The following is an 11,039-nucleotide window of genomic DNA, read 5'->3' on the forward strand; positions in this document are numbered from 1 at the left end:
TTACATATGTTTATGCATGTATGTATTAGTAGAAATATAAATTGGGCCCAAGGCCGTTTGGTGTATATTGTTCCAATGTGTATTCTTTATTTGATATTATTCACTGGGCTTTTACTCACGCTCATTCATGTGTTTGTAGGTGAGCCAAGAGAAGTCCAAACCCAGCCCTAGTGAAGTCTGTATGGAACAACTAAGGTTTTGAAGAGTCAGCCCCCACGTCTCACGCACGAGACACGTCTTCGCCCTTCTGCCATTCTATGTTATTTTGTCATGTTAGCGAGGACTTTGGTGTACGTCTGTATATAGCTTTGTTTTGGCTGACTTAGTTTTGAATGATCCTGTCTGTATAGAACTTTATGTTACTATACTTTCTGTTGTGAGTTATTAACATATGTATGTATGGAACGTTATGATATGTACATAAGCACAGCTCTATGGACAAAGTTTTAAATTTGCTTCCATTTGGCCCCCTTTACTCTGATGAGTTTTGAAAGGTTTGATTTGAGGCCATAGGTAATCTCGTGATTACTGGCCGAATATGGCCTTAACCCATAGGAGCGGGTTCGGGTCGTGACAAATACCTACAACCTATTTGGGAGTTGTGGAATTAGATCTGAAATTGCCTTTTAATTTTTTTAAATCTCTTATAAGTGGTGAATAAATAAGCCACTAATGTAATCTTTGATTCTTAATCTATTTAAGAAATGTGCTAATGCTAAGGCACTCATTCTTTGACAAATAAAATAAAATAAGAAAATTAAATATTTTTTTGTTAAATTCGATGATTCTCTGAATGCCACTATATAAGCCTCATTGTTAGTTTAATAATATTCCCACTTGGAAAAAATCATATCATATATATAAAGAAAGAAAACATGATCTGCACTAAAGGTGTATAACCACACCACTATGCTTGTTCCCACCTCGACAGGCTGCCACTGCCTTTGTGCAATGAGTGAGAGAAGATGCTTGAAAATGGCTTAATTTGTTTAGCATTTTCTGCACATTTTCTTCTATTTTCCAACAAAAAGTCAAGAATCCAAAAGGACATGGAGGAGGATGGGGATATGGAAATTCATATAATTTGTTAGCGTACTAACACCAGGGGGGAAAAAAAGTAAATTTACTTTTATTATTGTGTTTCTTTTTCTAAGTTTTCTTGGCAGGCAAACAAAGCATTAACAAACTAAGAAACTCTAGAGACTTTGTTGAGGTTCACACGATAAATACTGGTAAGAACTTTTATTTCATAAAAGTGTTGGTTGATTGATAAAAACACAAATCCAATTGCCTCAATAGTTTACATAGATTGAAAACTCCAAATTTAATTACCTCATAAACCCAGATAAACAATCAAACCTTGATGATAATGATGATAAACAAACAGATTTATTATAACCATTATAGACCTCAATACCACCAACAAACAACACACCAAAATGTATATAATTCCTCTTCCCAATCCTAAATTCACCTCCAAATTCAGACCCAGCTCACCAAATTAGCTCCAAATGTAGAAACACTCCTAAGTTTCCATCAAACAAATCCAATGACACCAACCCACCAACAAAACTACTTCTATTAAGTCTTAAAACTCAAAACCCAATAAAAAGAAAACAAATCAACAGATCAATGCGAAACAAACACAATTACAAACTAATTGGGTACAAACAAATCAACACAATTACAAACTAATTTGAAACACAAATCAACATAATTTGAAACACATCAACTATACATACACACAATTACAAACTAATCGAAACCTACAATTGAATTGAAGTCACTATCAAAAAAGAAAACACAAAAACACTCACAGATCAATGCGAAGCGGTATATACAGAGAGCTCTGTAACCGAAATGGTGTTTTTCGGAGAATTGTTTTAGAGCAATCCAAATACCTAAAAATGATATCCAGAAAATACCTAATTAACAATTCAATTTAAGGTTTAGAAAAACAAAAATCAAAGCCCCAACTCTTCTGGATATTGAAATCAAAGCCACAAAACAATATTGAAATCGAAAAGGGTTGTAAGGGAATCTTAACTTGCGATGAAGAGGAGCGTCGGTAGTGAAGAGGGTGGGTGTCGATGAAGAGAATTGAAATCGAACGGTTGATGAAGAGGGACGTGACGAAGGAGGAGGAGGAGGAGCGTCGGTTGTGATAGAGATGGTGGACTTCTGTTCAAGAAGAAGAACAGAGAGTGAAAGAGAGAGAGAGAGTGAGAGCGAGAGAAAGAGATAGAGATAGAGATAGAGAGGGAAGGTAGGGGGGTTGAGACGTGGAGGAGCGTCGGGTGGGTTTCTTCGCTTCTGTTGAAGAACAGAGTGAGAGTGAGAGAGATAGAGAGAGGGCAGGTGGGGGGAACAGAGTGGGTTTCTTTAGACAGCAATCATCATTCATCTCAACCAATCTGAACCATCGACATAAACTTAAGATGCATCTCAGCCGTTAATATCAAATGTATCTCTCATACATTTTCTATATTTTCAAAAAGCCTCTTGCCTTATTATATAGATAATCATTCATTTTAAATAATATTGTCTTATGCATAGAATGCACACGACTTGAATATTTCTTTGACAGTGACACGTGTTATGCATGTGAATATAAAATTCAACAACCATAGAAAAAAATTCTTACCTATGATTGTTGTTTAAATACATAAAATATATTTATTTAAATTAAGTTTTAAAATTTTGATTACATTACTAAACAATCAGATTTGGCAAAATTGATTAGACGTGCAACAATCATCATTTGGGATGAAATTGCAATGACGAATCGTTATGATTTTGAAGCTTTGAATTGAACACTCATAGACATCATTGGTGTTGATTATCCATTTGGTGGCAAAATTATGGTGTTTGGTGGTGATTTTCGACAAGTACTTCCAGTTGTTCCTAAAGGTACAAAAGCTGAAACTATTGCTACATCGATAGTCAAATCATCTCTCTGGAGTCACATTCAAATACTTCGTTTAAAGCAAAATATGCGATCTATAAATGACCCACAGTTTGGTGAATTTCTTTTACGTGTTGGAGATGGTGTACAACCTACCATTGTAGATGAAATAATCAAAGTACCAACATCGATGGCAATACCATGGAACGGCGAAGAATCAATAGTTCGATTATTACAAGAAATTTATCCTGATATCAGAAACCATTCCTTTGACGCAGGGTATATAGTTAGTAGGGGCATAATAACTCCTCGCAATGAAGATGTCGACAAGCTCAATAAGAAAATCATTCAGAGATTTTCGAGAGAATCAAGAGTATACCACTCATTTGATAAAGTTGAAAATGATACCCAAATTTTGTATCAACAAGAGTTTTTAAATTCCATTTCACCAGGAGGAATGCCCCCACATGCACTGCATTTGAAAGTTGGAGCCCCAATTATGCTTTTGAGGAACCTTGACCCTTCTTCTGGTTTGTGCAATGGCACAAGGCTACTGTATCGAGCTTTGAACGATAATTTCATAGATTCAAAGATTTTAACAAGACATTTCAAAGGCATGAGAGTTTTCCTACATTGCATTCCATTAAAGGCTCCGGAAAACTTAAAACTTCCATTTGAAATGACTCGCACACAATTTCCAGTTCGCCTTAGTTTTGCTTTGACGATAAATAAATCACAAGGTCAAACAATTCCATATATGAGAATTTACCTTCCGGATCATGTATTTAGTCATGGACAATGTTGCTTTATCTCGAGGGGTGTCAAATCAGACAATGAAAGTCTTGGTTAAAAAGGGTTCAGTTAATAATGAAGAAATAGTGTATACCCGCAATGTAGTCTACAAAGATGTTTTGTTACCAAATTATTTATACAGGAGGTATGTACTAAATATGTTCTTATTGAGCTTGTATTATGTCATTTTTTTAATCTACAATTAATATACTTATAATATATCTTCATATAATTATTAATTGTAGGAATACTTGAAAAAATAAAACTACTTCAGCTTTGGGAGAATTATCAAGAGGAGACAAATATGGTTGCCGATAAGAAAGTTACAAATTATCTATTGGCTTCACTTATGTTCAAAAAATAATGTTTGTAAAATTTTTGCTATTTAATCTGACAACATTCACATAAATTTTGAGTTTCACTGTACCTTTTAAATTAATGTAAGTCAAATAGTTCTCCATATACAGTCTTCGATGGAAGGTCTCTATTAAAGTTGATAAACAACAATTGGGAAAATTAATTGTGCGAGAGCTTTTGAGGCAACAACGACATCGGTATGATAACGTGTTTGTGGCATTTTATATGAATCATTTCAAAATGTTACATTTGCTAATAGTTATCGTACTATTTTTTTTACAGAAATCCTATCATATCTGATAGAGCAAGTATATGCAGCAAAGACAATATGGGCATATATGTGGTAAAAAATCAAGTCTTATGAAGTTTACTACTATGTTCCATATATTCATATTTGTAAATTTACAACTTAATTTTAGATTTCATAAATTTGTCAGACAATAAACTTACAAGGAAGTCAGATATTTTTGCCTCAATTTTATATGCATCGAATGATACAAAAATTGAAAGCTTACAAAGAAATGTGCAACGTTGTTACAAGGTAATCCACTTATAGGTTTGTATGTATAACAAAAGTTACGTACTTCATTTTTTGTCAATTCCATTTTATTTTTTGTAGTTTAATGTTGTCATAGATATATGGCAAAAATTGCATCAAGACAATTTGAAGAGATTGTTGAACGTGACGTGTGATTTGGACTAAGTCAATCAATGTCAAAATGTAAGTTTTTAATTTTGTTTATAAAAAATTAATACAATAATTACCTTTAGTATCTTTATACATAATAAGTCAATTAGAAAACCAAAAGTTATTATTGTACTTTATTAGCTAAAGTACGTATATGTGTAATTATGGCTCACTTTAAGAACGTAAAATTTTAATTTAATCAATGTATATTATTAGCAAACTAACTTTTACATATATGTTATATATTTTTTTGTAGAATTTTTAGGATCTCCAGTCACATGTTACCAAATTCAGATTTTATATGAATTTTTGTTGTACATATTTTTTAGTTAAGATTAGTAAATATTGTATTTTTTTAAAGATTTGTACATATTTTAATGTACATATATTTTATTTATCAAATACGTTAATATCAATTGTTACATTGTACATAGTTACTCATTTTATTTATATATATATTATTAGAAAAAATGTTATGAAATTCATATTATAATTCAAAAAGAAATTGCACAAGCATCGCGTGTGCCCGGCCGCTAGTTGTTCATAATTTCAACACAACATAGTTAAATAATAATTTTGTTTATAAGAAATTAACCAATTTTTTATTAAAGTATTCACCTATTGAATCCAATCTATTTAAAAATTACATGACATTCAATAACGTAATTGAAATTAACTATTAAATAATAATTAAGTAAAAAACATTGATTTTTTTGTTATCTATACGTAATGACTATTATAAGTTGAAAATAAAATAGTTTATTTGTATATTTATTAAGGAATTTGAGAGTCAATCTTGCGATTCAACTGTTCTTTTGTGCAAAGGACTTTTTACTGCAAAAGAGAAACTCATCATTTAAAAATCTAATTCTACTTAATTGGTGTACTCACTACATATATGCAAAGAAATAAATTTAAACCCATAAATATCTCAAATTATTAAAAAATAAAAATGTAAGCAAAAATATAGTAGAGTTACATAATTAAGTTTTGTTACATTTGGATTTAAATCGAGTATCCTCCTTATATATTACAACAAATTAATTAATATAATTGAAGAAAAAAATATAATGAAAAATAAATGGAATTGAACAAAAATTTCATTTAAACTCATGAATGTGTTCCAAATGCTATTCTCAATTGGTAATATTTTTCTCAGAAAAAAAAAATGTGTGAACTCCAACTTCATTGCAAAGCATCACTCTTTTGTGTTGGTCTTTTAGTCTTTCATTGCCACTGTTATTTTTTTTTCCTGTACGTAGTAGTTGTAAATTTTTTTTAAAAAATGAATAATAGATTTTGGAGGCATAAGCGCATCTATTACATTATTATAATTTCAACAACTAACTTAGATTATGAAGAAAAAATAAATAAATAAATAAATAATACACCAAATAAATTAAAATTAAAACAAATAAAAAAATTTGCAAAAGAAAAAGAGAGCAAAAGAACACAATATGAAATTTAAAACATGTGCTTCTTTTCACATAAGATGCCAAAATCTTGCATAATTGATTAAATCACCTGTTTAATTTCTTTGCAGTGCTATTTCTGTTCTCCGAACTTTTTGCCTAATTTCATATTGTGATGGAAGTTAGGTTTTGAGATTTATAAGTTTTATTTTTTTATTTTTTTGAAATATCCTTGAGTAAGACATAAATCTGATAAAGAAATTTGAATTAAAGTCAAACTCATCTTTTATGTTTAAATATTTTGAAAATCTCTTATAGACATGCCCTAAGTAATTAAAAAGTAAAATATAAAATATAAAAAAGATATAAAAAAATAGGAAAATAGAATGAGAGAAGAATGGTTGTGCCACATAGGAAAGAGTTCTATGAGATGTTAGGATTGAGAGTTTGGAATTTTTTTAAAAACCACTACATTTACTTGTATATATAGTAGAGATTTCAAATCTTATTTAATATTTATTCCATCCAAATCAAACAATTTCGTGATATATATAATTCTATCCAACAAATTTTTAAAGTACTAAAAAAACTATGTGCAGTCTACAGTGTTATACTTCTCATTAACTCTTGAGAGTAATGGGAAATCCAGTTTCACATCTTGTGCATGCTCAAATTTGTTAACTAGGCTCAATGTCTTAGTTAATAAATTAAAGTCTTGCTCATTTTTAGGGATATAATTTGGGCGAGTTTGGTCTAGTTGAGAGGTTCTGCAGGCTTAATTTGAATTGTGCTAAAAATTATCTAAACTCGATCTATAACTTGTGCTTGTTTGGAGTGTACTATATAAGCACAATTGTTATCTTTTTTGGATTACGTTACCTCTCTACTGCTAGGAAAAATATATGATTTCCCACAAGTAAATCGATCAATGGGAATAAAAACTAATGCGAAAAAATTAAATTAACAACGACATAAGAATTTTACGTGGTTCCCTTAATGTGAGGTACGTCTATGGGATCGAAACCTGATTCCACTATCAACCAAAGAGTTCCAACCGATTACAAACGAGACATGAATGGTTTCACAAAATCACCCTTAGGTGAATTTCAAATAATCACAAATAATCAAGAGGAAAAACCTCACCAAATAGATGAACAACAATTTTTGAAACAGAGTTGAAGAAGACCCAAAATAATGACCCAAAATAATAACCCAAATCAACTTTGAATCAAATATAGCAACAGCATCACCAAATCAAGTCCACAACATTGATCAAACACCAAATTGAAAAGCACCCTGCACGGTCACCGAGGATGAATCACCCAGCACACACACACCAACAGTCGCTGCCTTCTTCGAAAAATACAAAACAATCCTAAAGCAATATTGTTGATTCTTGGGTATTATATCAAAACCCTAATTGCTACCAAATTGATTATAAAATACCCATTATGCCTCTAAAAAACGTTAGATATAATATATTTTTAATATATTATAACCAATACCAAACCAAATTAAATTCTTTTAATGAACCAACTGGGTCTCATACTCTAATAAGGAGGTATACCCAACAATTCTTCCCCTACCAACTTAGGTGGAGACATCAACCATACTCGCCAAAGTTCGACACTTCAAATGTTTGTCCCTTGACAAAGTCTTAGTCAACATATCCGAAATATTGTCATCCGTGTGAACCTTTTCGAGTTGTAACAATTTCGAATCTAACATGTAACGACCCTCACCTTACTCTTGTCTTACTTGCATACATTCCTGCATGAACCTGCCTTGTTATTTTGTTTTGAAGGTTTTGCCTTGTCTTGATTTGCTTAAAGTTGCTAGCATGATTTTGATCTTTGCTTGGTGTGTGTGTGTGGCCGAGGTCATCTTGAGCTTAGTCCGCCTTTGAACCCTTGTACTTAGATTTGTTTTGAGATCTTGTTCAACCCCATCTTCACCTCGGGCATTTATTGCCGAGATGTTTCGCACTTAGTGAACCTTGTCCTTGGGCAGGTATGGCCTAGGCTGAGATGTGGCACACCCCGGCCAAGGTGTGGCACAGCTTAGTCAAGTGTCGTCCTCCCTAGCCGATGTTTTGTTATCCTGTTGCTGGATCCTTGATTTGAGCCGATGTCATCTTATTGCCGATGTGTCTTACCCGAGCTTGCTGCATACGCTTTGTCAGAGACTTGTCTTGTCTATCAATCACCTTTTTGGAGCTGAACCAACCCGATAACGCCACGTGTCCGAGCTGATTGTTAAGGCAGCCGGCAGACCTTGAAGCAAATCATTTTCTTGTCTCAAATCTTTGTTTTAGAGAGAGAAGCTCTAGAGAAGTTCTTGCGTGAGAGTAAGTCTCCCAAGCTTGATCTTCGTGGTTTGAACCGTTGGATCCGAGTTTTGAGGTTAGAATCTTGATCTCCTTTAGTTGTTATTACTGATTATCTAGCTGCATTGCATGATCGGATTTGTGTTGCATGTCATGCATTGTTTTGAAGTTGGTTTTGGAAAGAGAAAATGGTTTTCCATATGTTCTTGAAGAAAATCTCGTTTTGATCCGAAAGCTTAGAACGAAAACCATGTTTTGTGTTTGTTCTTGCATGACTTTCTCGAATGGGTACCCAGGTCCATATTTTGAACTCTTGGCATGAAAACTCAGATTTTTGTAACAAGTTGTGAGCTTGCATCCATCTTTCAAATGATCATGTTCTTCATATTCTTCAAAGGAAAACCCAGGTTTTTCCTGACTTTGTTTAGCGGGACCTCGGCATAGTCCTGGACGGTACCCAGTGTGTTTTCATGAGACGGGAGCAGTGATTAAGCTTCCAGCTTGTTTTGCTTTGTCTTTGACTTGGATCTGGCAAGAATGCCGAGATCATTTGCATGTATATAGAGCTTGCTTTGAGAATGTGACTTGCCATGTGATTGTAGGTCCTTGATATTTGCTTGAGTCTACACCTGAAGAACTAGGTGAGTGGTATTTCTAATAAAGCTATGTTACACTTGCTTTTGATAAATCTCGTTTTGTTTGTTTTGACGTGGTATTTGCTAAGCATGAATAAATAGCCTTGTTTTGATTGTTATCCTCGGAAAGTCCCTTGTGCTGGAGGACTCTAAACTTTCGCAGTACTAAGTACAAAAGGATACGGTCCTTGTTAAATCGGGCTACGGGCCTAAGTAACACAAGTCCCTCGTGCTGGAGGACTCTAAACTTTCGCAGTACTAAGTATAAAAGGATACGGTCCTTGTTAAATCGGGCTACGGGCCTAAGTAACACAAGTCCCTTGTACTGGAGGACTCTAAACTTTCGCGGTACCAAGTGCACAAGTCCCTTGTGCTGGAGGACTATAAACTTTCGCAGTACCTTTGACCAAACGATTACGGAACGTACAGCCCTATGATACTTGAATGATGAATACGGTTCATCCCTTGCTTCGCCGATGTTATGATACTTGAATGATGAATACGGTTCATCCCTTGCTTCGCCGATGTTATGATACTTGAATGATGAATACGGTTCATCCCTTGCTTTGCCTATGTCAGTAAACATCTTTGGATACTTGCAATATTTGATTGATGAATACGGTTCATCCCTCGTCTTGCTAAAGTTGATGTGTTTTGTTTTGAAGGACTTCGGCAATATTCATGCAAAACCTTTATTATTAGTACCATTCACTGAGTATTTGTACTCACCCCTCTATATATATATGTAGGTGATGAGCAGGACGGCGGCGACGCCTAGATCGTTTTGGATGCTTGTTTTGGATTCGTACTTATGTCGGCTTTGCTTTTGTATTTACGTCGGCGATGCCCTGCTTTGCACGTCGGCAAATCTTGAAAATCATGCTTCTTGACTTGTATTAGCTGTACTTTTGTATATGTCGGCTCGAGAAGCCTTTTGATCAAGATGTAACATGTATTTTACCTTGTTGTATTCAAGTTGTAAAGTTAATTGGAAATGTTTGGCATTGCTTTGATCTACGCACAGCTCTTATGGACCACTTGTATTTGATTTATTGCTTCCGCATTTGTGAGCCCCTATATCCATACTCTGATTGTGTTAAGTTTTTTGAAAAGTTGGCCTTCAGTAATTGCGGATTACTGGCCATCACGGCACCAAACTACTAGGGGCGGTTTGGGGTCGTGACATAACACATCACGAATACAATGGTATCTCACATCAACGTATTTCGATCTCGAATGAAAAGTAGAATTTTTACTCAAATGAATAGCGCTTTGACTATCACAATAAAGCACATATTTTTCTTGCTTCAAACCCAATTCTTGCAAAAATTTCTTCAACCAAAACTCTTCCTTGCAAGCTTCCGTAATGGCAATAAATTCAGCTTTGATAGTTGAGAGAGCAACCAATTTTTGTAATTTAGATTGCCATACCACAACCCCCCATGCAAAAGTCATCAAATTTCCTGAAGTAGATTTCCTAAAATCAACATCATCGGTCATGTTAGAATCCGTGAACCTATCAAGTATCGGCTTACCATCCCCAAAACACAAACACACCTTCAAAGTCCCTCGAAGATACCTTAGAATCCATTTTACCGCTACCCAATGTTCTTTACCCAGATTAGAGAGAAAATGACTCACCACACTAACAGAGTGAGCAATATCCGGCCTTATACAAATCATGGCATACATCAAAGAACCAACTGCTGCAGCATAAGGAATTTTCTGCATCTTTTCCTTATCTTTCTCACTTGTAGGACATTGATTCGAACTAAGCTTAAAGTGACCCGCAAGTGGACAACCAACTGACTTTGTTTTATCCATGTTGAACCTCTCAAAAACTTTTTCAATGTAGCATTCTTGAGACAACCAAATTAACCCCCTTTTTGCAATCACGAACAATTTTCATACCAAGTATTTGCTT

The 11,039-nt window shown here is 33.9% G+C and overlaps 1 pseudogene; it reads left to right on the forward strand.

The window, feature by feature from the left end:
- The first annotated feature begins 2,717 nt into the window (after positions 1-2,717).
- LOC114301074 (uncharacterized) lies at positions 2,718-3,755 on the forward strand (annotated as a pseudogene).
- Positions 3,756-11,039: the final 7,284 nt, after the last annotated feature.

The sequence above is a fragment of the Camellia sinensis genome, chromosome 10, assembly GCF_055761805.1.
Source record: "Camellia sinensis isolate YWXY chromosome 10, ASM5576180v1, whole genome shotgun sequence".
Taxonomy (NCBI): Eukaryota; Viridiplantae; Streptophyta; class Magnoliopsida; order Ericales; family Theaceae; genus Camellia; species Camellia sinensis.